This window comes from Mesocricetus auratus, unplaced genomic scaffold (assembly GCF_017639785.1).
Source record: "Mesocricetus auratus isolate SY011 unplaced genomic scaffold, BCM_Maur_2.0 Super-Scaffold_15014, whole genome shotgun sequence".
Lineage (NCBI taxonomy): Eukaryota > Metazoa > Chordata > Mammalia > Rodentia > Cricetidae > Mesocricetus > Mesocricetus auratus.
Window position 1 is genome coordinate 34,837,590 of NW_024429186.1, and position 26,113 is coordinate 34,863,702.

Genomic DNA, 26,113 nt, shown 5'->3' on the forward strand with positions numbered 1-26,113 from the left:
TCCTTCTCCTTCCTCCTCCTCAGTACCTGACACTATGACACCTAGCTGTCTGGCTGTATGACAGTGACAGTGGGAGCCTTTTAAGTCAGGTCCATGTCAAAGCCTGTATTTGAGAATGTCAATGCATTTTTACTATTGCATAAGATTGTATCTATGCATAGGATAATGGCTTTTTTTTTTTTCATCTGAATCTGAGTTCCTTGCTTACTGACAAAAAAGCAGAGAGGCTCCAAAAACACTACACATATCACAACTCACAGTTATCTATTTTCTGTATACAAATGAATGGCTATGCTATTCCTAACAAGCCAATAAGCAAACACTAGAGCTAAGTCCACACTTCACTAACAAATGCAAAAAGGCAGCTGCTTTTGCTGAGTCACTCTCTCTATATGCCTATTCTCTCCTGTGTGGCAAGCATATTCCTCATCTGGAGATGAAGAACCTGGCAGTGTGAGCCTTCACGGGGGCTGAACTCTGACACTTCGGAAGGACAGCAGTCTAATAAGCAGCCGTGTTCTACGGGAGGTGTACGCACTATTAAGAAGGCCTATGCTGGACTGAAGACAAAAAGGGCAGGGGGATGGGATAAGAGGGGATGCATGGAGGAGCAAAGAGGCTCAGAAGAAGGCAGGCTGCAGAGCAGTGTCAGAGCAGACACGAGGAGGCAATTCTTAACTAGTACAGACCACGTGTGCAACAGCATGTGCCTTAGCAAAAAAATTACTTCAGGACCAATGTACAGACACCCAGAGAGAAAACAGAAAAGAGTTAGGTGCAGTGTTCTTCATTTTTGCAACTTATTTTACCATAAAGTTTGAACCTTCAATTAGACAATGCCCAGTGAATGTTCCCCCAAGTGTGTTTTGCACAAATTCTTCCTTCTAGGACTCATCCTCCTCAAAACTCAAGACAAATGTCCAAGTGTTCATCTTCCATGTTAAAGACCACTAGTGTCCTTCAAACCAACAGCGCTGCCAGACACTGTGGGCCCTCTCAGGAGGCCCCGGGAAGGGGCCAGCAGGCCTCTTCAGCAACCACCTACTTATACATGCCTGCCTCCTTGGCTTCCTAAATGGGGTGATTTCTTTTGCTTTTGTTTTATTACGTTATTTGTTTAGTGGGGACAGGGTAGCACATGCCATGGAGTGCATCCGTATAGAAGTTTGCAGAGGACAGCCTATAGGCGTTGGGTCTCTCCCTGCACCATGTCAGTCCTGAGCATCAAATTCAAGTCTCCATGCTTGGTGCCTGTACCCACTGAACCATCTTGCCAGCCCCCAAAACAGCATAATTTCTAAGTCTCTTCTAGAGCTACCTTTATTTTAGGGAGAAAAAAATTAGATAACTGATCACAAATGTGTGTTGATTTATTCTTCTAGTAACAGCAATGAAGGGCAGTGGCCCACTGAGCAGTCTCAACTCTGTGGTTAGAAGAAGAAATCCACAAGGCTTGGCCCGCCAAGGACTAAAGAGCCTGCAGCTGTTCCTGACTTGGGTCACGTCACTACCACGCTCCTAGCAGATTAACAGCCAGTTTTAGCACTTTTTAGGTGCCTTTCCTGCTGTAAAAGTGTGTTTCTTTAAAAATTACTTAAACTGGCACTGGAGAGATGGCTCAGAAGTTAAGAGCACTGACTATTCTTCCAGAGGTCCTGAGTTCAATTCCCAGCAACCACATGGTGGCTCACAGCCATCTGTAATGAGATCTGGTGCACTCTTCTGGCCATGCAGGCAAGACACTGTATACATACAGGCAAGACACTGTATACATAATAAATAAATCTTTCTTAAAAAATTACTTAAACTCGAGCCAAACGTGGTGGCACATGCCTTTAATCATAGTACTTGGGAGGCAGAGGCAGACTGATGTCTGTGAGGTCAAGGCCAGCCTGGTCTACAAAGCTAGTTCCACCAAGACTCTCACACTGGTGAGTTCTATATTATTGGTAAATAATTACTGCATCATTTTCAGTAGGTGCTATAAGGAACATTGGTTATTCAGGACACAGGATCACCCTTGTTCCATTTTCATCTCTATTCCATAACATGAGAACTTTAATGTAAAAGCTGAATAGAGGGAGGGGGTTACACTTCCCACCTTCCTTGTCTCAGAGGACCAGCAGATTGGTGAAAGAGGTACCTCCAACCACAGACACCTTGTGAGACTCTTTCACAGCAGTCACAGGGAGAAGAGGGGTAGTTGCGTGCACAATGTCCACTGGGTTGAAGTGAGTTAACTCTAGCTCTAGCTTCGATTTTGGGGCACCCTGACAAATGCAGTTCCTCCACAGGCTATTTGCACATTGGCTCCTGTCAATGATTTCCAGAAACTCAGCCTGAAGTCTTTTTCTTTTTTATGGTATTATTATTATTTTTTTTTTTTTTGGTTTTTATGAGACAGGTTTTCTCTGTATTGTTTTGGAGGCTGTCGGCCAGCCCGGCCTGGAACTCACAGAGATCCGCCTGCCTCTGCCTCCCGAGTGCTGGCATTAAAGGCGTGCACCACCACCGCCCGGCAATTTTATTTCATTCTGAGATAGGGTTTCACCATATAGCCTTGGCTGGCCTCAGACTCAAAAAAATCAGCCCACCTCTGCCTCTACCAAGCTGGGATTAGAGGTGTGGACCACCATATGCAGCCAGTCTTTATTTAGCCCTGCAAACACTTTGCTAAACTAGTTATCTCCCTTTGAAATACAACAAAATAACTCACTTTGTCTACATCAGGTAGAACTTGGTCTCTGCAATTAAAACCCCCGAGCAATAATGTGTAGCAAATGTTCTTTCCTGTTTCCACAGATGCAGAGCTGATACTGAAGGAAACACATGGGACATTCCTTTAAACTCCAGTTCTTTATCTAAAACCAGGGCTCAAACCCATAAGCAGCACTTCCAATCTTCCCTTATATGTACTTGCTCATAAATTTCATCACCTCTACCATGCAGGAGAAGAAAACGGTTTTTGTCTAATTTTATATCAATATCGAGTGTGGTGAGAGTAACTTGGCAAGACCTGAGCACAGGAAACGATACACATCACTTCTGCGCTGCTTCGAGTTTATGAAGAATCCTGCAGAGTTAGGTAGCACTTTCGGAACCTTCCCAAGTAGCAGGCAAGGTGATCTAATGCTTATGTGTGCCAAATGATCAGCACTGTGTGCCAAGGCGGAGCTCAGTTCACCAGGCAGCAGTGAACTTTTCACTCACTTCCCTATCCCTCAGGGAAAAGATAATCGCATAACCACTGACACACCATACAACTAAAACATGACACTATTACCTAACACCAAAAGCAGACTGAAACCATCAGGGAGCAATCATACACGTTCAAATTCTTTTCTTGGTATAGAGATATTAGGTTCCATAACATCAGTTAGCAGAGCCAGGGAAAAGAATCGGCTGTTAGTAACACTGCTCTCGGAAATAGCAACAAACTCCTACAGAGGACACTTGATGTCTGAGTAAACAATTCCTCCGTACTATCAAATGACAGTATTTTTCAGGGGATACTCAAAGGCAACCCTTCCTGCAAAGACCACTACAAACTTCTGACGTCAGTTGATGATGCTGACACTCCAGCAGAAGGTGTCTCGAAGCTCCACCAAGTGGAATATAGGTGTTTAATTCAACATGAAACAGACATAGGCATCAGTGCAGCTTTTCAGACAATGCTGCTCATATGAGTAGGTCCCAGGTCATGGCCAGGAAGCCCTCAGAGCAGCGCTACCCTGCTACTAATGACCGTGTTCCCCAAACCTGCTGGCCCAAACTGCAGTCACCAAAAACATCACAGAGTGATGGCCATTAGTGCTGACAACAAAAGAATGAGAGCTCCACTATCCCCTAAAGACAAGATGCCCCATCCGAGAAGAAAGCTCAGACCTTGGCTGCAGCAAACCTTAAGGAACAGTCGTGTCCTGGGAGCTGAAGCAGATGAGTTGCTGAGATAAGTTCAAGCTTGACTGTGATACTATCTGACCACACATGTCCCTTGGCTGCTTGGATGGCTCTGGGGCTTGCACTCCAGAAATTATTTCCAGGCTAGACATGACACAACAGCCTACTTTGAATGTTTTTATACATTTGTATCTTATACCCTAATCTTAATCAGTCTTTTTAAAACATTTATCTAATCAAGTATGTGTGTGTGTGTGTGTGTGTGTATGTGTATACCAGGTGTGTGCAGGAACCCTCAGATGTCAAAAGAGAAACTGGGTGCCCTGACACTGGATATAGGTAGTCATGAGCCACTGTATGGGTGCTAGGAAGCAAGCCCGGGTCGTCTGCAAGAACAGCAAGGACTTCTAATCACTAAGCTGGTCCTCGAGCCCCCACCTCAGTCTTATCTCAGTTATAAGAATCTGATGCCCATTTGCTAATAATATCAAAATGAAAAACATGCAATACTACAGTGATTCCTGAAGTTGGTATGCAGGTAAAACTTTCATTTAATGTAGGTCCTAGAGGAAGTGAGGAAGAACTTGCTAAATTACTCACCAAGCTGGATGTATACAATGTAAAAGGTTGCTCGTATTCTCATATTGCATCCTTCCCATTCTTTGGGCATTCAAAGGGTCCTTTCTCACAACACAACACTCAAAGTTGAGCTGCAGCCCCACACCTGGGGTAAGGGCATGAACCATCTGACAACACTGCAGTTCTGAACATATAATGACCAAAAATAACTCAAAATCACACACGTATAGACTGCAACACCCTTCTACATGATGCAACTTCACCACAGCCTTGGCTGAGTACATGCGTGCACACACACAGTGCATGTCAGGATACATACTAACAATAAGTGTTCTGAGTATACACACACACACACACAGTGCATCTCACAACTCTAGGCAGGTCTGTGAGGCCATTTCCTGGGTGGTTCACTGACCAGAAAACCTCCCCTGAATGTGGGTGGCCCCATCCCATAGACTCAGATCCTGAACTAAAAAGAGAAAGGGGATGGACTGAGCACCAGCATGTGATGTGACTTCCAGGCCATGATGGTTGTATTAAGTCACATCAACAAGACACTAGCTAGTAGTATGACTGTTTTCCTGAGTGTCATGAAAAAACAGCCAATTAAGTGTGGCTTGGGACCAGAAGAGAATTCCCAATTATTTCTGAAATAGCCCTAAACACATTTCCAGCATTCTATCCTACACATTAATGTGAACTGGAACTCTCAGCACTCATGACTATAAAATCAGAGTCAACTCTGAAGATCTGAGGACACTCTTGCCCTGTAATATCAAATACTCAGCCAAGAGTGAATTCTTTACATAAAAACAAGCACATCTACCTCATTATTACTCTAATTTGTTTTTATCTTTAAGAAATAGTAAAATTGGCCAGGTAGTAGTGGTGCATGTCTTTAATCCCAACACTCGGGAAACAGAGGCAGGTGGATCCCTGTGAGTTCGAGGCCAGCCTGGTCTACAAAGAGAGTTCTAGGATAGGTTCCAAAACTACAGAGAAACCCTGTCTTGAACCCCCCAAAAAAGGTAAAATTACATGTGCTACAAAGAATTATTTTAAAATAAATTCATGATTTACTGTCAGGTGTTTGCTTTACATTACCTACTTTATTACATAAAGATCATCTGAAGTCACAAACAAATTTCAGGTAAAAGAGACCTTGAGTAGAAAAATGTTTACAAAAAAAGAGAGGGAGGCAGGGAGGCAGGGAGGGGAAAACCTGCTTTTAACTGCTGGCAATACTTAAATTACACCATGACACATGGTGTTCTGGTACCACCTCTGACCTCTGCAGCTTCCCATCTCCAACACTCCAACTCACTGCCTCCAATCACCCAAGTAAAACCCGCTTTCCGATCCATCTACCAAGCTGTATCTATCTTCATGATCTGTATGTGTGTTACACTTGCAAACCACTGTGATCATTTCCATCTCACTCCTACAATCCATAGGCCATCCTGAATGTGTTAGCTTTCCACTGCTGTCACAGAACATGGGGGGGGGGGGAACCACAGTTTCTGGTTCAGTCTGTTGTTTGGCCCCTTGCTCTGGAGCTATGGCAGGAAACATGGGGAGCAAAGCTGTCCCTCTTGCTGCTGCATGCTAGTATCTCAGCCAGCATGCTGATATCCCTTCAAGGACAACCCCCAGTGATGCAACTTCCTCCCAACAGGCCCCACCTTCTCAAAGGTTCCAGAGCTCCCCAAAAGACCTGATGTAGTAAGGCCTGTGGGAACACTTAAGATCAAAACTGTCACACTAAACACAACTTTCCTAACACATTGTCCAGTATTCTCATAGTTATTAGTTATTACAGACCCTTTTCTCTTTTGAACATCACTCAAATGACCTTTCTTAGCAAAGCAGAAAGACAGGTAAAAACCTTAAAAACATCATAATGATGAACCCAGTCATGTAAGTCCACATATCATGATCTATTTATAGGAAATGTCGGGAAAGGGCAGATGTATACAGACAGAAAACACATTAACGTCTGCCTAGGGCTGAGAGGTAGAAGGACAGGGAAGGGCTTGGCAACTAAAGGGGACTAGGGTTTTTGGGTTTTGTTCCCTGCCCCCAAGTGATGAAGCCTCCTACAACTGTGTGATGGCTGCATATAGGTGTGAAAACATTACAAGCAACTGGACTAATTTATACAGCAAGTGAATTGCATGTTAATAGCTGCTTTAAACCTGGCCTCTTTCCCAGTGGCCCTGTTTTTATCGGCTTCTTTTGAAGTCGCCCCTACTTTTGTTTATCAGCACTATTTGCACCCATACATCCAACTAGAATTTTGTTGTTTGGGGCTTCCCGTGCATCTTTTTATAGATCTGGTGGTCTTGGAAACACACCATCTTTCTTCCAAGCTTCACGAATACGTAGGCCTTTCAGAATACGTAGGCCACCAGAACATTTCTTACACAACTTCAATCATTACTGAATCCCAAAACAAAATGGCCACTTTAACCCAACTTCTCAGTCCAATTTCCAGAATTACCAGTAAGCTAGGACCTCTCACCAGAGGTCTTCATATATAGGAGATTTGAGGGCTGCTGGTTCCATAGACAAAAAATACTTTAATATACCCTCCATAAACTACTTCAGATTTAAATCTATTCATAGCACAGGGGTGCATTTAAAACTAGGTTCCAAAAACACCATGTTCCAAAAGGCACAGGCCTAGCTTTCAAAGCTTAGTGAAAGAAACAAACACAAAAGAATAATTTTAATGTACTTTGTTGAATCTTGCCTGGATTTCTTCCACACTGGCACTCAAAACAGATCTATTTTATCTATCAATTGGCTAATTTCATGGTCATAGATTTTTCTTTTGAATCTGGGGCACAATGCCCTGCACACAGGCCAGCTTTCAACTGTTGAGTAAGCAGATAAAGAATTAAGGATGCAAGGAGAAACCAATATCTCTCATGTAGTACCCATCCTGCCTTCACAACCTCTGACCAGTTACAAGCCCTATCCAAAACTAAACCAAACGGTCCCAACTACCCCTGCTCTTCTGCCTCCCCCACCCACTAGCTCAACCGTCCTACCACTGAGCCTCAGGCTCAGTCCATGCTTTCCATCACCTGTGAGTTATCCGTTATCACTGGCCTCTTTGCCAGCGTGGGAAACCACAGGGGTGCAGTGGAACTCAGTCTGTGACTATAAGACGTCTACATTTCACTGCCCACATAGAATACTGTGACTCAGACAAGCAAAACTTCTAAATCTAAACTATAAAATGAAAATTCCTAGATTTCATAGGTATATTGTGGAGAATGCTAGTTTATAACAGACTGGGAGGGTGTGTGTGTGTGCGCACCCACACACGCACGCACATTTCATTTTTAAAAAATGTTTCTTAGCTGGCCTCCCCAAACTTAAACTCCCCCAACCATAAATATGGACGGACTACAATTGTTAAAATGTCTCACATTCTGTTCTCAAAAGATAGATGACTCTGTTTTACTTCTCCAGCAGAGGCCAAGTAAAATGAGTGCTTGAGAAAAGCTTCTGGAATGCCAGAAACCATCTCACAAAATTTTAGGACGCACTTATAACTAAGAAACACCTCACAGGGAAACCCATGGTTAGCCCTGCTCGGTCTGTGTTTGCTCCCTGATGTCTGTCTTCTACAGAACTCTGGGGTAGTCACCTAACAGCCACCCCAACAAAACCCCAGTTTTCCCAGACACCGTTTCCCTTCCCCTTCGCCTTCCGCTTCCCCTTCCCCTTCCCCCACCAAACAGCTCCTCAAGGCTCCCTTTTTACTGGATTTGCCTGCTTGGAAACCTTTTTTCCTTCAGTTTTTCAAAACAGGTTTTCTCTATAGCCTTGGCTGTCCTGGAACTTACTTTAAACACCAGGCTGGCCTTGAACTCCCTCTGCCTCCTGAGTGCTGGGATTAAAGGCCACCACCACCGCCGCCGCCACCACCACCACCACCACCACCACCACCACCACCGCCGCCGCCACCACCACCACCACCACCACCACCGCCACCACCACCACCACCACGGCCTGGTTAGGAAGCCATTTTTTTAAAAGTCAATAAGCATGGTAATGGAATGCTGGGCCTTGTATGGTACTTCTTCATACTTTATGTAGTTTCCAAACTTCCCATGGGTCTTTGTACCATTTCCATGACAAGAGAAAGCAAGGAGACAGAGCACTCAAATGAGTTCCTTCTTCCAGGGCTCACTAGTTACAAGCACCTTGAAGACACAGCAGTCAGTACAGGTCTCACACACAGCCCACATCTGCCACAAAACAGCTGAGTATGTGTTGAGCAAACAATAAAAATCCAGGTAATGTCTGACTAGACTGACAGTGAGGTCTGTCCTTAATGGACTTGGGCCACTAGACTTAAGTAGCATTTGAAAGGGTGAAAGATCCCAAAGGCTGCTCTCAACAGTAAGCAGCCAACGGCAAAAGTCTTACCCTCAACACTCAGGGAATCCACTGCTCCATTCTTAGTGAACCAAGAGCATGACTGCAAATACCTTTCTACAAAATGGAGCACCAGGAATTGAATTCATTAAGTCACAGCACGGCTCTCTGGCGTTCAGAAGGCACATCACCACCCTGTTCAGACACCAAAGTTTAACCATATCCTCCAAAATTAATCTTTGCCCTAAGACTAAATAGCACTAAATATTAAAGCAAACAAAGGAATAAAATAACACCAGCCCAGACTCATTATTAAACCACCAAAAAGCCTTATCTAACAGTCCAAAGCACAAAAGTTTCCAGGACTGACTTAACATGAAAGTCTCAGACCGGAGGGCACGCTGTACTCTGAAAGCAGCTGGGACCTGTGTCTCAGCAGAAATGAATAGGATGGAAAAGGCACTGCTTTTTCCTCCTCACACACCCCAGCCTGAGCTAGTGCCCTCCTCACACACCCCAGCCTGAGCTAGTGTCCTCACACACCCCAGCCTGAGCTAGTGTCCTCACACACCCCAGCCTGAGCTAGTGCCCTCCTCACACACCCCAGCCTGAGCTAGTGTCCTCCTCACACACCCCAGCCTGAGCTAGTGCCCTCCTCACACACCCCAGCCTGAGCTAGTGCCCTCCTCACACACCCCAGCCTGAGCTAGTGTCCTCCTCACACACCCCAGCCTGAGCTAGTGCCCTCCTCACACACCCCAGCCTGAGCTAGTGCCCTCCTCACACACCCCAGCCTGAGCTAGTGCCCTCACACACCCCAGCCTGAGCTAATGGTTTCAGTTCTGCACTGTCAACCAAATTCACATTTCCTAGAATCCAGGACTGTGTTCACACCTGGCTTTGTATTTCCGATTTTTTCACTTCCATTAACTCACCGTATACTTCTTACTTCTGTATGTTTCTATCATGCCCCAGGCTCTTAAAAGACATTCATTTCCAAACAAAGCAGATGCTAAGTTGATGTTAACATGGTAATTTTAAGATAAAAGGTGAAAGTCAATGATGGATGACAGACAGTGGCCACATCAGGAACCAAAAAGCTTGATGAGAAAGCAAGTATTTCATCGCAAAAAATAGATGCCTCAAGTTTCCTGGGTCACCTGGGCTGAGAAGAGAAAGTTTTCTAGGAGGAAAAAAAAACCATCCTTATTACAAGTTCTGCTAAGATTTAAACTTGCTTCACCACAATTATAAATATTTACATTCTACCTCGCTGCTCATACTAGAAACTGCAACCGATGCTGTGGGCTTTTGCAGCACGTAGAAGCCCACTGTGAGGCTGCTCTCCGACCTCTGTGAACTTAGCTGGACAAGAGAAGGCATTCAGTGACTCTGGCCCTGACTCCCCTAAAGGGAGGAAATTCAATACTGAACTTAGATAGACCTTTCTCTAGAAGTCTGAGGTACTCGCTCTCTTCACCCTCTACCTAACGCCTGAGGTATCTTACTGAAGCCAGCAACAGAAGGAAATGGATGTCTGGAAGCCAGGTTAGTAGCCTAGCCTTCCCACGTTCAGGCTGCTCATCTCCTAAGAGGTCACTGTATCCACCATAGTACAAACCTGTTGGTGGAGTCTGGTGAAAGACACTAACTGTGGAGGTCACACTCACACAGTCCCACAAGTTGGGAGTCAGGACACACCAAACAGTGACTCATATGAGAACTCTGAGATCTCCTGGTCATCAGCAATGATTTTAAAAAAAACAATATGGGGCAACATGAACTAATTATGAACTGCATTCCTAATTTAAAGCTTATACTAGGAGGCCAGCCTTTCACTGGAGAAATGGGTGGAGAATGTTTCATCGGCATGAACTAGTGTTTAAAACAAATTACTAGCTTAACTGACTGGGTGGTCATATGTACCCTATTATAAGTAGATGGAGTCACACAACCAACACACTGAGACAACTATACCCCCAAGAGATGGCTGTGCCACTGAAACACAGCCCTTGCAGTGCATGTTGACACAGGAAGGAACCCTGTCACATGAATTCAGTAGCAATGGTCCCCATTCACAGTGCTAATATCTATCTTGCAGACCTGTTAGGAAGATTAAGAATTGTGTGATATAAAATGGATACTCAATAATCACCGCCAATGTTAATCATATGACTAGGAAGCAACAGGCTCTTGCCATGAAACAACTGAACACTAGGTGGCTCCTTTTCGGGCAAAAAAAAAAAAAAAAGAATAAGAATTGGATAAAATGATAAAACAACACACATATAACAATTCCTCCAAGGAGCAAAGTCAGTAAACAGCAGACTAATAGTTCTTGTGTGAATAAAGAAACTAGCAAAATGAGGAGGGTCCCGATCCTCTAAGAAGGTGTATCTGGAAAGAAATCAGAGGGTTTTTCTTGCCACCTGCATCTCCCTCTAGGCTCTATGTCTTAAGCCGACAAAACCAAAAACTTTATTTATCTGGTCTTACAACACAAGTGCAAATTCAGCAAGTCACGAGACGCCTCGTGGGCTTTCAGGATAAAGAGTATCTTCCGACTGGGAAGTTTCCAAGTGACTTCCCAGATGCTTCATTCAATGTGGATGTCTAACGTGGAAACGGAGGCTCTGTGTACTGACAATACCTCCCAGGCGATTCTGACACTGCACGGGGCCTGAGACCCACTCACCCAACTGACCCTTCCTGTGGAGTCTGCATGTCTCTGACAATGACCCTGTCCAGGATGGCTTCTCAGGCATGAGCGCCAAGCATATCTGCAGACAGCTCTGCTGCAACGGGCCTTTCAGATGTGCAAACACACGTTACCCTCATGACGTTGTAGCATGGGAACTCTGTGCTTAGTACATGCTGGGGAAGTGCACATACAGCAGAACAAAGTAAACTTGAGAGGGGGGAGAACCAAGACGAGCTACAGTATCCAAGAAGCTCCCACTGAAGAGGTGGCTCTTAAAGGATGAGAAACTAGAGTTCAAGTTGGGAGTGCTGGGACACACCTATCATCCCAGCATCCCACAGGCAGTGGAGAGACGAGGAGGAGTTTGAGGCCAGCCTGGTTACAGGGCAAAAAGAAGGCTGCCAGTGACCTGTGTATGCTTTTTACACTAAAGAAGGGTAAAGCTGAAAATACAACTAAAACTGAGAACAGACAAAGGTTCAAAGGAACCAGAGCGGTTAGTAGGTAGGCAGAAGAGAGCCCAGCATATAAGCGAGAGACAGTCTGGCAGAAGACAACAACAGCGATCACATAAACAGGAAAGAAAAGAGGCACCAAGCGAGTCACAGAAGCAGGAGTGTGGGCTTGCTGCACACGGCGTGCTAGACACTTGAGCTGCAGGGCAGCACGTGCGGTGTGACGTTAATCAGGGCAGCACGTGCGGTGTGACGGAGACTGCCCAGCCACTGAGACATAGAAGTGAAGGGTTGACTCTGAGACAGTGGCAGTAAAACAGAGAAACCTTACAAATGGGAACCCACTCTCAGAGGGACCACAGCAGACGTGGTCACATATCAGACACGGTGAAGGAAGGGGGCTCAGTGACAATGAGAGGAGCTGAAAAGCTCAAAGTGGAAACAAGGCAGTAACTCAGGCGAGGATCCGCAGTCAGGGTGTAGGGAGCACGTGTGGGGCTTGGGCCCAGACAGGACCTACTTTGTTTTAAAAGCCCCAAGGCTCCCTCTCTCCCACATATGTAGGACCTGAGAGCTTTGATCATTTCTCTGGTCGCAGCACAGGCTGCAGTGTCTGCATCAGCACAGGGATGTTGTACTTCTGACTCTGTTAAAATACTACCAAAAGTGAAAGTGTTCACAAGATGTAAAATGTGCTTTAGTGAGATGTGGTGACACGTGCTTTTGATACCAGCCCTTGGGAGGCAGAGGCAGGCAGATCTCTGTGAATCTGAGGCTAGCCTGGTCTACAGAGTAAGTTACAGGACAGCCAGAGCTACATAGTGAGACTTTGTCTTGAAAACAACCAAAACAATAATAAGTGCTTTGATGGAGCTGGGAGGCAGATGCCAGTCACCACATAGAGCACACTACATGCTTTATTTACATGAAGCACACAGACTATACAAGTCTATAAAGAGAGAAAGCAGTGGCGGCGTGTGTGGGGGAAGAGATGGGGAGATGGGGAGGGACTGCAAATGGGTTTGGAGGCTTAGATAAGGTAATGAAAAAAGTTCTGCTTATGGGAAGAGATGGTCACACATCTCTACAAATACACCAAAAAATGCTGACTTGGGCAGTTTACATGGGAAAACAGGACAGTAAGTGATGATGTAAAAAAGCTGTAAGAAAACCCCTGAGGAATGCCTGGATAAGCACTGTAACTTCAGACATTTAGCCAGCATCTCACCAGCAGAAGCTACCACACAGGAGCTACGGGAACAACTGTCAGGTGATCAGCAAACCTAAAAGGAAATTTCAGGAAGACTAAGTCAGCTCCTTCTAAGAGGGAAAACAATCATGGAAAAGATGGTGATTTAAATATCCCTTTGTAAGGATTCTTACAATTGCTCTAAATCCTTTACTAAACGCTTCATAAACAGAGAGAAGGTGCCTCATTAGTGCAGTAGGTAGAACATTAGTCTCATAAACAGAAAGTTTTGCGGTTTTTCAGTAATTGTGTAATATTACACTGTACACCTTTTTGTTCTTGGAAGCTGAAACAAAGTAATGTACAGTAAGCCAACTCCAGGAAAAACGGATTATGCACATCAACAATTACTAAACAGATGGATGGAACCATGTTATAAAGTTGAGGATGTAGGGGCTAGAGAGATGGTTCAGCAGTTAAGAGCACTGGCTGCTCTTCCAGAGGACCTGGGTTCAATTCCCAACACTGCTATGACAGCTCACAACTGTCTGTAACTCCAATTCCAAGGGATCTGACACCCTCATACAAACATACATGCAGGCAAAGCACCAATGCACATAAAATAAAAACTAATGAAATCATTTTTAGAAATTAATTTCAAGACCTGACCAAAAGCCTAACAAAATGAAAAGTTTTCTTGCTTGACTCCAGGGAGTACCCAAAATAATTTCTGCCTTCAAGACACCTACCAAAAATGGTTCTCACCGTTCTATACTGTCTGTCGTGGTTACAGCCATCACTCTTCCCACTCAACACCCAGAATGCTTAGTGCTCCAACAATGGTTCTTCAATAGTTCACACTTTATAACCAGGCCCTCCAACATACCTTTCATCTCTCTCTACATCGCAGGACCTGTAATGGGCACACACAGTAATGCCCAATAGAACCTTGCTGGCACAAACCAGTGGCCTTAACCACTCAGGAGGAGACACAGACAGATCCCAAGAGTGTGTACAAGTCCAGCATGACTGATGTTCCAACTCTGAAGACAACAAAGAACATCACTATAGTCATTGGTCATACCACCCTGAATGCACACAACCTATTAAGAGCACCGGTCTCTGTCCAAAACTGCCCCAAAGAACCAAACCATGACCCACAGGCAACTATTGGGAAAGTATCGATTATTTTTAGATGTTTATCCTAGGTATGCATGTGTGCTTGAGTGTTACTATGCATAGTCCATGTGTGCTGGGACTCACAGACGTTAGAAGAGCTCATCTGATCCCCAGAACTAGAATTAAGAGTAGTTGGGAGCTGCCAAGTGGGTACTAGGAACTCAACGCAGTCCTCTGCTAAACTGTTAACTTCTCAGCCACCTCTCCTGCCCCAAAGGAAAATGTCATGTAAGGAAACACATTTCATCTTTACAGCTACCTCTAAGGAAACACGTATAATAAATTCAAAATGCTATTTATCAAAATATAGGACTGGTACTTTCAGCATCTTTATTTGACCTTAAATTTTAAACCAATAGGTCCAAATACATTTTTACATGTCATCAAAAAAAAAATAACCCCCACTAACTAGAAGTATAATGAGGCATTCTGAACTGAGAAACATGGAGCATTTCCAATGAATCTGCCCTGTTAGATCATCAACTATTAACTTACCTGGCTAATAAAGGCCTAAAATAATAAACTAGCTGGGAAATTATATGTTTTCCCAATATGGTATCTACATTTCAATAAAGTTGCCTTGGTCAAAGTCATGTTTCTTAAGAGGTAGGTCTGCACACACACTAGTAGCCTCCCTAGAGAACTAAAATACCAAGTTCCCCAGGAAGCTGTCTAGGACTCAAGGATGGATCCTAGAGACCCTCTCACAAGCCAGCCCCAGAACATGCTAGTTCATGAACTAAGTAGTTCCAGACATCCCAAAGTCTGTCACAGCCTTTTCTGCCTTCATTTAACCTCCAGAATTCTGAGAAGATGAGATACTTCCCCATTTCACAGATAAGGAAACCCAAGTTCATGAGCACTGACGTACTGTTTGATGTCAACATACATCTCACACTCAGCATGTACAAATCAACACCGAACTTGAACTCCCCACCCAAACCTGCTCCTCTAGTCACCGCCACTTTGGTCCATGGCTCCTCTATTACACCAGCTGCTCTGGCAAAAACAGTGTCACCCCTGACTGCACACTTGCAGTGCACACCATCTCCCCAGTAAATGAGGTCAGCCCCACGGACACACCCAGAGCCCAGCCTTTTCTCATCACCCCACTTCTGCTATCATATTCCTCTTCACCACCCACACCCTCCTGGTTCTATGAAGCACTGTTCAGAGAAGCTGGCCTTTAAAACACAGCTTTAGGGGCTGGAGAGATGTCTCAGCGATTAAGAGCACTGGGTCTTCCAGAGGACCCAGGTTCAATTCCCAGCACACACATGGCAGCTCACAACCATCTGTCCTAGGGAATCTGACACCCTCTACTGGTACCCACGGGCACTGCACACATATGGTGCACAGACATCAATGTTTACTAAACACCCATCCATACATATACAATTTAAATTTTAAAAAATCAAAACACAACTTTGTACAGAAACCCTCTCAGGGTGTCTCATCCAGAGATGCCTGCTGGCGCCCTCTGACAGAAAGGGTACCTTACTCTACAAAGCACTCAAAGAGGGCTGCCCACAAGTACATGAAGAGCAGCCAGAATCACATGCAACATGCAGCAGAGCCAAGGCTGGAACAGATCTCCAGTGTTCTCTGGCAACAATGAGACCAAATTTACAACAGCCAACAGACAGCCTCCCTCATGGGATGATACCCTTACATTCTTTTTAGTATAACTGATTTGCTTAATATATAATCAATACTACGTTAGATTCCCAACCACAAATTAAAATGGAAATGCTAACTTTACAAAGACATAAAATCTCCCACCAGGCCAGTGGTTTTCAACCTTCCTAATGCTACAACCCTTTAATATATATAGTCCCTCATATTATGATGACCCCAACCATAAAATTATTTTTGCTGCTACTTCATAATGGTAATTTTGCTACTGTTATAAATCATAACAGATATTTTTAAAGATAGAGGCTCCTTAAAGGAGTCATGACCCATGGGTTGAGAACTACTGCACTGGGTAACCTGAACACAGAATGTCTGGCAGCATGAGCAAAAGCCACATTGACTGACAGCAGTGGTACTGAGACCTGTGTATCTGCATCTGGTGACCATGCTTCAAGAGCACCATGCACAAGTAACCAGTATTCTCAAAGACTTAGGCCAGAGCACCAAGGAGAAAGAGTTCTCACGCTAGACCCTCCCAATCACACGTGTAAGAGGGAGTCTCTTGGGTGACACTAGTAACAGGAAAAAGGCTGAACGACTCAGGAGTGTCATCACCAAAATGACCTGGAAAGAAACCATCCACAGCCAAGTCTAAATCATGATTCTTTTTGGATCAGAATGACACGAATGCTTAAAGTACTAACCATTACAGAATTTTCTTGCTAAAATGTCTTAAGAGTTAAAAAAAAACCTACACCTCTTTCTTCAGAGCTTTCAAAGTTGTTTCCAGTATTAACCACTTAAATCTCATTAATGCAACAATTAACTCCTACAATATTAACAGTAGGCACTAAAGGAAAAGGAACTCACACTTGCTAAATGAACAAACAAAAGACTAGGATCTAGAAGGTTATGACCCTTCCAACAGCTAACAACTAAACCCAGGACTATGCAGAACCAGGGAGGTTTCTGGGTTCTCTTGGAATAGACTGGATGTGGGAGAAACCAAGACTTGAGAGCCCCTGGGTCCTCAGGGAAACTGTAGCCAAGATACATTACAGGCAGTTTCCCTGAGTTTTCTTAATTAGAAAAGCACTTGATAAAATAAAATTTGTCAAAGCCTATCTCCTTGGAAACCAGGAAATAAAACTGTCTCTTTTTTCTTCCACATAAAGAACATTTAATAAGGACAATTTTCATAATAAACAGCTTCAACTGTTTTGTGTCAGAATAAAACCGGTAGCTTTTGCTGAGTAAATACTCAAGGGCTGGATAAGAGCACTAACTGCTCTTCCAGAGGACCTGGGTTCAGTTCCTGATACTCACACAACAGCTCACAGTTGGGACTGTAACTCCAGCCCCAGGGGATCCAATACCCTCTTCTGGCCTCAGTGGGCACCAGTTATGCACATGGTGCACATACCTACATACATGCAGGCAGACACACATATAAAATACATGTTAAAAAATTACAGTTAACTTCTACAGACTTCATTAAAGACTATGGGAAGGCTATGGGAAGAGTTATCAAGAGGTGTTGAGAATGACTGCCTACTGGGAGGCTAAGGTGACCGCTCAGTCAGCAAAGGTCAAGGACCTGAGGGCCATCCCCAGAACCCCCGGAAGAGCCAAGTGTGAGAGGGAGGGTGGTACACACAGGCAGACTCCCTAGGGCTTGCTAGCCAGCCTGCCTCACCCACTCCAGAGCACCAGCCTAGTGAGAGACCCATCCCAAAGGATAAAAACTAGAAACACAAAAGGATGACACCAAAAGAACAATCTGGACTCTATACAGTCTCATGCCTTCGCACACACAAAATACCCCAAGTTAATATCCAATCTTCAAGACCAATTCAAGGTCTTTCCTGAAGCTTCCTCAAGACACTGGACTCTGCATGTTCTCTAAAGTCAGGAAATGCTGGAAACACAGCTCTTGCACACTGCTTGCAAATGGATAGCCTCACTCACATCTTGTCATTTAAATCACTTCGCTTCTTTCTTTAAATGAACTTAAGGGAAGGAAAACATGGACAACAAGGAACTTTGACTTTTCTAAAGAACATCAAGATGGAGGGATCTTTAAAAAAAAATAATAATAGCCATGCGGTGATGGCACAGGCTTTAATCCCAGCACTAGGTAGACAGAGGCAGGTGGATCTCTTGAGTTAGGGGTCAGTCTAGTCTACAAAGTGAGTTCCAGAACAGACAAAGTCACACAGAGAAACCCTGTCTTGAAGAAGGAAAAAAAAAGTCTCAGGACAATCAACAGGTAAACAACACAGCCTACACAACCAGCCGAAAAGGAAGACAGTTCTCACATATAATGCACACTGTCATTCATCCTTGAGGACATTGTGCCTAGTGAAATAAGCCAGTCACCTAAAGGACAAACACCATGCAACTTCACTTACAAGAAACGCACCAGGTAGTCGAACTGAAAGACAGAAAGAGGGCAGTTGCCAGGGGCTGTGAAGGAACGGGATCTGTCTGATGCAGAGTTGCAATTCCTGAGCTCTATTTCACAAAAGCGTGAATGAGCTTAACACCACTGAACTATGCACATGTTTTTACCTTTTTACCGTATTGTTTTAGTGGACCATACAATTACCAAACTGAACTGACAAGTCCCAGCCACACTGCAAAATTGCCTGACCCACACCTTTAGGCAGCTGCTGGTTCTAGATTTCTTCCAAACTACCTTTTTCAATAAACAAAACTCGGAGGGGGATGGGGATGACTCTCCTTTTCATCTATCTAAAATGAAATTTCAATGACCCCAGAGAGCTATACTGCTACATTTATTCACCTGGTTGTCAAACACAGATCTGAAAAGCATATAAAGTCACTCTGGAAAAAAGCAAGACATAATCACCTACCAACATCTTCCAACACCCACCCAGCTCGTGCCTGGACCTTGCTGTGATACACCAGCCACAGCATTCCTTATTGCCGACCCCCCCAACACACCCAAGCTGCTTCAGGCTATATTATATTGAAAACAGCCTCCAGACAATGCCACCAAAGCAAGGTTAGACTCCATCCCTGAACTGTTAACAAGCCCCCCCTCTCTCACACACACACACACATACACACATACACACACACACACTGGCTACTTAGAAAGTTAGAATCTAGTAGGCAAACTGGTGAAATCTTGTGAAGTCCTTTGTGAAGCTTGGGAAACTTGCTCAGCTCCACACTGACCCTCATTTCAAGAGCAGACAGGTATTTCTTTCAAAGTCTTTGGGTGACAAGCAGTATTGTAGCATACAGTTCAGGAGTCACCACTGGGCTGCCTGCTTTGTAGGGAGGGCAAGGAGGAGTGCTGGGGACCGACTCCAGGACCTCACAAATGCTAAGCAAGTCCTCTTTGTCACTGAGCCCACAACTTGCTTTTTGTGAGTACATGAGAAGATGCTGACTTTCTGTTTAGTCCTTGTCAGCACACACAGGTGACACAAGCAGTGAAACAGAGCAAAACCTTGAGCATCCTCTTACGGGACCTTCTTCCCTGGTGATAGCTCAGTACCAACTGCTTCTCTGCATGCATGAAAGGAAATGCAAGGGGCTTAGAAAACACTAGGGTGAAATCCTACCATTTATAATATGAAAGCATTAATCAAAGAAAGGCAATACAGGAGGCCACTAATCAGGGCTGTGGGTGTCCATCAGTGGTAGAGCACCTGCCTAAGTTCAATCTCCTTCACTGGATGAGATGGACATGGATGTGGGAGGGAGGGAGGGAGGGAGGGAGGGAGGAGGAGAGAGAGAGAGAGAGAGAGAGAGAGAGAGAGAGAGAGAGAGAGAGAGAGAGAGAGAGAGAACTCCCAGATGATGGTAGAATTCCAGACGGCAGGAACTGAGCAGCTGGCACACAGCCCTCTGCTTTTTAATTTCTCAAGAGCTACCTTCTGAGGTCAGAACTCATTATAAAAGAAAGCAAGGTTCTGAATGAACCTCAGAAAACAATCAATGGCCACACCTGTCCACAGTTCAGTAAAGGACTCAGATGGAGGAAATAAGAAGGAAACCCAGGAAACTGTGGCTGGATGTCTTTAGAGCCACAGCAGTGTCTGAGTGACCTCTCTGTAAAAAAAAAAAAAAAAAAACCAGCAACTCTCCATCTCCAAGCCAGCATTCTGCAAAAAGCTTAGTCGCTTAGTCTCCACCTAACATTATGTAATTGCCTGTTTCCCACAACTTAAAGTTAGGAATCGTACAAATCTAATTAGAGAGAGAAGTGCAGCACAAGTAACCAATTAGATCCCATCAGCTGGAAGCTCTCCTCTCAGACCTCCAGACACAACAGATGTGCCCTCCCTCGGACCACCACCAAAACCCTCACACCCCTCCACGCCATTTTGAGATCATCTCACTAGATCTTTAAGAAAACACATTCATTCCCATACTCAGGAAGCAGAGGAAGGCAGATCTCTTTGAGTCCAAGGGCAGCCTGATCTACATGGTACTTCAGGCCAGCCAGGGTGACACAGTGAGACCCTGTCCCAAAAGAAAATCTCTTATTCCATCCGGACAGAGGAAATGGAAAAGATGGATAAGGATGCAATGAGAAGGTCAAGTTTTCTCTCCCTCAAAAGATGCACTCAGATGCTTTCTGTTACGGTCTAGTTGCAAAGTAGATTAAACTGTGTCATTCAGTCCCTTGCTCAAATGACCTGTGTTCAAGAGAGCTGGAGCCAGGGGAACTGTTCCCACCTTCCCACGGCTCACATACCAGAACTCATCAAAAATGCATCCCCAAAAAATGAGCTATCAGTTCAGAATAATCAACTTAAATGTATATCTGAAAAACAAAGTACCACATAAGTAGTTATGTTTTTTATCATCGAGGCATAAAACTGAAAGCAAAAATACCATGAGGCCAACTTCCAATGTGCAAAAAAGCAGAAGTTATCAACCTGGGCTGAGGTGCCACTCTTAAGAGATCTAGCATACAGCCTCTGTGAATCCTGCAATAACATTCTGCTTTCCCCTTCCACCCCAGAGCAGGCAGCCCCTCTCCAAAACTTCCGTCTTCAGCAAGCAGGGGTGTTTCTTCTCTCTAGATTCAGATCACACCAGGGGAAGCAGGCCGGTCCTACACAAACCCGCTGGGTTTCCCAGAGAGGCCTCTTACAACCAGAACCTGCTGTATCTGCAATCCTCCACCTGACTGCTCTTCACCCCAACACACACCCTGTGTAACCCTGCCACACAGACAGCGGCCTGGCAAACTAAGTTGCCAATGTTACAGAAACAAGGCAAATACAACTCCTTTCTTTTGCAAATTAGCTTAAGGGAAGGAAAAGATGGACAATGAAAAAGTCTGACTCTTTCTTTTTCTTTTCTGGTTTTTCAAGACAAGGTTTCTCTGTGCAACAGCCCTAGTACTACCACTGTAGACTAGGATAGCCTTGAACTCACAGAGATCCATCTGCCTCTACCACCCACACCCTCCCTTCCCCAGTGCTGGAATTAAAGACCGGTGCCACCCCGCCGCCACCACCACCTAGCCATAGTGCTCTTTAGAAAAGTCAGACTTTGGCCAGCCAGCAGTGGTGAAGGCCTTTAATTCCAGCAATGTCTGAATTTTCTAAAGAGCACCAGAACACTGAGGTGATGAAGAGATCTTTGGAATAATAATAATAATAATAATGCCTCCATGTTCTACCGTGCAAAACTTAGGATTCCTTTTTCCATAACTAAGCTATCTGAGTACCTCCAAAGCTTAGGTACCAACAAACAGGACAGCTTTGCATTTTCCAACCATAATGTAGCTATTACTTCCTTCAGTTTTGCTTCTCTCTTACTTTAATTATGCAATAATCATTGAGTACTTAAGTATGAGAAAGGAGAGTAAACAAACTTTAACACTGGAGGTGAAAGAGAGGAACATGTTTAAACCAGGAAGGCCACTTACCCTGAATCCAGCTATATCTAGTTTTATAACCTACAAATCATGTCAACTCCCTGCACTTGGAGCTCCTCACTTGCAAACTGGGAAAGCTGGACCAAAGGCATTAAACTCCAAGTCCCTTCAGCCACCCATGAGTCTGCTCATCAAAGGCTAAGGAAAAGCAATTGCAAATGAGACTTTAGTTACAAAGTATTTTTATACGAACATTCTGACAAAGTAATGTAGCAAAGTTGCCCCACTGTGAGCTGAAGCTGCCGCCCAAGACTTGGAAAAGCTTGGAAAAGGACTCAGCTGCTTTTTAAGATCACCCCAGCCAGAAAGTAGCAGAGCAGATATTTGAAATCCACACCTCTGAAGACAAATATTTCAAATCTTTTAAATAAGTTGAAAAACCAAAACTGCCTTATATGCAAAACTTTGGACATGGGGGTATCTTCACACCATAAGATATGGGAGTACCCATGGTCCCCAATACCAAGAGTTCCCTGAGGCCCAGAGTGAGCATGCTCACCACTGGAGTCACAGAATCCAAGGAAAACACCTCTCTGATGGTGGCACTCAGTAAATACCATTTTACTCACAAGGCTCAAAAGGTTGCAAATACAGGGAAATAGAGGGAAACTTTACATTTCTGATTTTGAGATTCAGTTTCTTGATGTGGAACAAAGCAAAAGAAGCCTGCTCTGACAGAGTTCAAGCACCTGGGGGTAGGAGGTGCTATTTGTCTTCCTTGATAAATATCCAATCCGGCTAGTGAGCCTAAATGCTCCAATCTAAGAAGTAACCTGAAAATCTTCATGACAGCCATACCATTTGTGCAATGACCGGACCTTTGATGATAGAAATACAGATAGGCAAGGGGCACCAAGCCTTGTCATTCACCACATAAACCTTCCACTAAGTTAGCCAAGAATAAGATCTGGAAGTCTGGTTCCACTCATGCTGCTGTCTGCACTCTAAGAGATCATTTAAAATAATTGGTTTAAATATTCAAACTGCAACTGAAGAGACAACATAGGCGCACCATAACTCACTCAACTGAGATCCCAGGGTATATATAATGGCTAATCCCAAGAATCCTCAATCTATAGCATGTTGATAAAGTTATTAGGAAGCTCTTTAAAAAGTTACTTTAAAAAAATCAAGTGAGGAGACTACACCACAACTACACACATAATTCAAAGCAAACAAGAAATGAATATAAAAGCCAGGAAATACCACTGAAAATCTGAGTCAAGGGAAGAGTTAAACTAATCTCAGATGTCATTTTAGTGACGTGCTAAGGAGTTACTACCAAGAGTTCAAATCAGTCTTCCACAGAACCTTAACATGGAGTCACAGCTATCACTGCCTGACAGTCAAATCTAAGTTCAGGATCCCAGGGCCATGATTCCCAATTCAAAGAGCAGCTAACAGCTACACCTACTGACTGTCTCTGGACACTTGCTAAACCCGTTCTCTTGGTAGACTAGAGAAATCTAATTAATGACAGTCGATTCAAGAGTCCTTTAGTGAAGTGGAGAAAAAACAAAACCTTCAGTGACAAAGAAGGAAGTCAGCACTCCAAATGTCTTATTTTGCCCCAAACATTTATGCTCAAATCATCACCCACGTCATTTTAAAGCACTGTTGTTAATAATGCCTTGGTATCGATAACTTATTTCATGGGAAAAGACTTTAGTAACGATATTCTAGTTAATAACCAGGTTGTCAGCTCATAGTTGGACACATGAGTGACCATAAACTGCTTTACTAAAACCTTTTAACTGCTCTGCATAATCCTACCAGCTTTTTTTCCACCCTGGTAAAGGCAGCTTAATTGCAGCTTTCAGGGAAAGGAAAAGGGATATGGGAGAGTCGTTAAATCAAGACACAGAAAACCATTCCTGTCCCTAAACGAGGTTGCAGGAGCAATTCAGTAAGACTTAATATTGTGGCTGTACAGAGAACCTTTGCATTGGAGGATACTCCATTCGAGAAAACAGGAGAAAGTTGACACTTAACTCCCACAGAGTACCAGTATAAAAAAGAATGGCTTTAAGACTCTGAGTCAGAGTTTCAACATGAAAGGCTCGCTTTATAGAGGAAACGCCAACCCCAGTTCATCCAGATAGACCTGGAACCTGATGAAAGTCGACACCTCCCTCTGAAATTTGCATCGCATCACTGTCTCGAGTTTAGAAACATAATCGTGTACCAGGTAGTATGAATTTCAGTGAAGGCTGCCTCTCAACTAGCCGTCAGGAAAAATCAAATCTATAAAGCCCCAAGGCAGTCTAGGAGCTAGCTACCCGTCCCCAAATGCTTCCCCTTCCAACAGGAATGCCAACAATCCAGCACGACACCTCCCTTGAAAGCTAGCTATTTCCCGTGCCTCGGGTTTTGGATACAGTGAGCCCCGATGAAATTTCAACCTGCCCAACACAACTCCTTGCCCACGTCGAAATGACACGGAGCGATTTACGATCCTGGCAAGTTGCCTTTAAGGTCAGGAGAGAAGTTGGACAGGGCAAAGGGAGAAAAAGTTCTTTATGCAGCACCCTCAAGCCTCTCTGACCCTCGGGCGATTTACTTCCTCCAAGAAACATAGGTTGGAGCATCCCCGGACCTCAGTCCCCCCAAAATACCCCAAAAAGGACATTAACACCCCCGGGACCGCAGCCGAAGGTCTCCCTTCCTCACCATTAACCCACCGGGGCCTTGCTCCCTCCTGCACACCTGCAACGCGCTCACCGGATAACAGGATGGGGAAAGGTCACTCCGGGGAGCCCAGAATCGCAGGGTGAGCACAGTCACCAGGCGGGGACACGGGGCTCCGGGCCTCTGGGGGAGCAGATCCGGATCCCGAGGTGAGAACGTGCACGCGCGCTGGGCGCGGTGGAGCACAGACTCGCCCCCGCCGGGATCGCGATCCCCAGCACGCCACCAAATCGGAAATCAAACTTTCAGCCGCTGCGAGCGTCCTGCTCCGGGGCCGCGAATCCCCAGCCAGGGACTGCAAAAGGGGGCTGTCAGGACTGCCGCCCCGCCCCCCACTCCCAGCCCTGCCCCCGGGGCCACTTACCACTCGGCCTGGGCTTCCCGGTGCTGCCGCGCGTCCGGGACGCGTCGTCCGCGCGCTCTCCCTAGGGAGAAAGAGAAAGCGTGCAGACGGTCGGGGCGCGCTCGCTCGCCGCCTCCTCTGCGGAGATCCGAGGCTCCGAGCGCCAGGCGCCGGGGCCGTGGGGGCGGTATCAACGCGGCTCACTAGCCCCGCTCGGAGGAGGACCCACAGCGGCCGCGCTCAGGGCGCCACCGGGGCCAAAGTGACCAGTTCCCTGGGCACCAACTATTGTGCTGGCACCCGGGCCCTAGCTCGCGTCCCCGAGCCCCCCATCCCGCCCGCCGGCTCCCCGGGAACGAGCGCACGGCGCTCAGGGAGCGTCCCGGCTGCGGACCTCCGCGCAGGGCACGGTGTGGGGGGAGTTGCGTGGCCGCGGGGGAGGGGACAGGTAACTGCCTACGGGGGCTGGAGGACCCGCGCAGGGACGACGCGGGAAGGGAGCCCGGGGCGGCGGCGATGGGCGCGCTGCGAGCGGCCTCCCAGGCCCACCCGTCCCCCCGACCCTCCCCCCGGGACTCGGCGCCGCACTGACTTTCCGCTCACTCGCTCACGCACGTACTGAACTCGCTCACAAAGTTGCCGGCGGTGGCGGCGCTGCACTGGCCCTTCTCCCCGCCCCATCCCTTCCCTCCCTCCCTCCTCTCCTCCCTCCTTCAGTCTCGGGTGAGATCACCGCCACTGGGTTCTGCGCTCGAGCAAGTCTCGCGAGAGTAGAGCCCAACTCGAGCCCGGGGAAGTGGAAGCAGGGTAGCGAGGACCGCGGAACTTCTGGTTGCCATGACGACTCTACAGCCGGGTGCAGTTTTCACCTGCCTCCTCCGCTGCCCCGGGCCTAGCAGAGGGGGAAGGGAAGGCTGGAGCTTCTGTAGACCTGCATCTCGGAGCTGGGCGCTTTTAGCTGGAGAGGCTCTGGGACTGTGGAAGCCAGTACATCTCTGTACTTCCACCATGTACTCAGTTCATCAGCCTTCCTGTGTAAAATCTCATCTCCAGCCCCCGCAAGATGCCTTCCTTTCCCCCATCCCAACGCCCCCACGAGACAGCGCCTTGAGCACATAGCTCA

The 26,113-nt window shown here is 45.7% G+C and overlaps 1 protein-coding gene across 8 annotated transcripts in view; it reads right to left on the reverse strand.

Annotated features, from left to right (window-relative positions):
• Window positions 1–25,668, reverse strand: part of Sipa1l1 (signal induced proliferation associated 1 like 1) — a 284,590-nt gene extending 258,922 nt beyond the window's left edge. For 4 of the 8 annotated variants that reach the window (XM_040742801.1, XM_040742806.1, XM_040742805.1 and 1 more), the window contains exons 1-2: window positions 25,583–25,668; window positions 25,012–25,072 (exon numbers count right to left, since the gene is read on the reverse strand). The gene's annotated coding sequence lies outside the window, so the exon portion shown is untranslated. Of the gene's footprint in view, window positions 1–24,680; window positions 24,882–25,011; window positions 25,252–25,582 lie in introns of those variants that run through there. The other 4 variants (XM_040742803.1, XM_040742800.1, XM_040742807.1 and 1 more) reach the window with 3 other exon arrangements.
• Window positions 25,669–26,113: the final 445 nt, after the last annotated feature.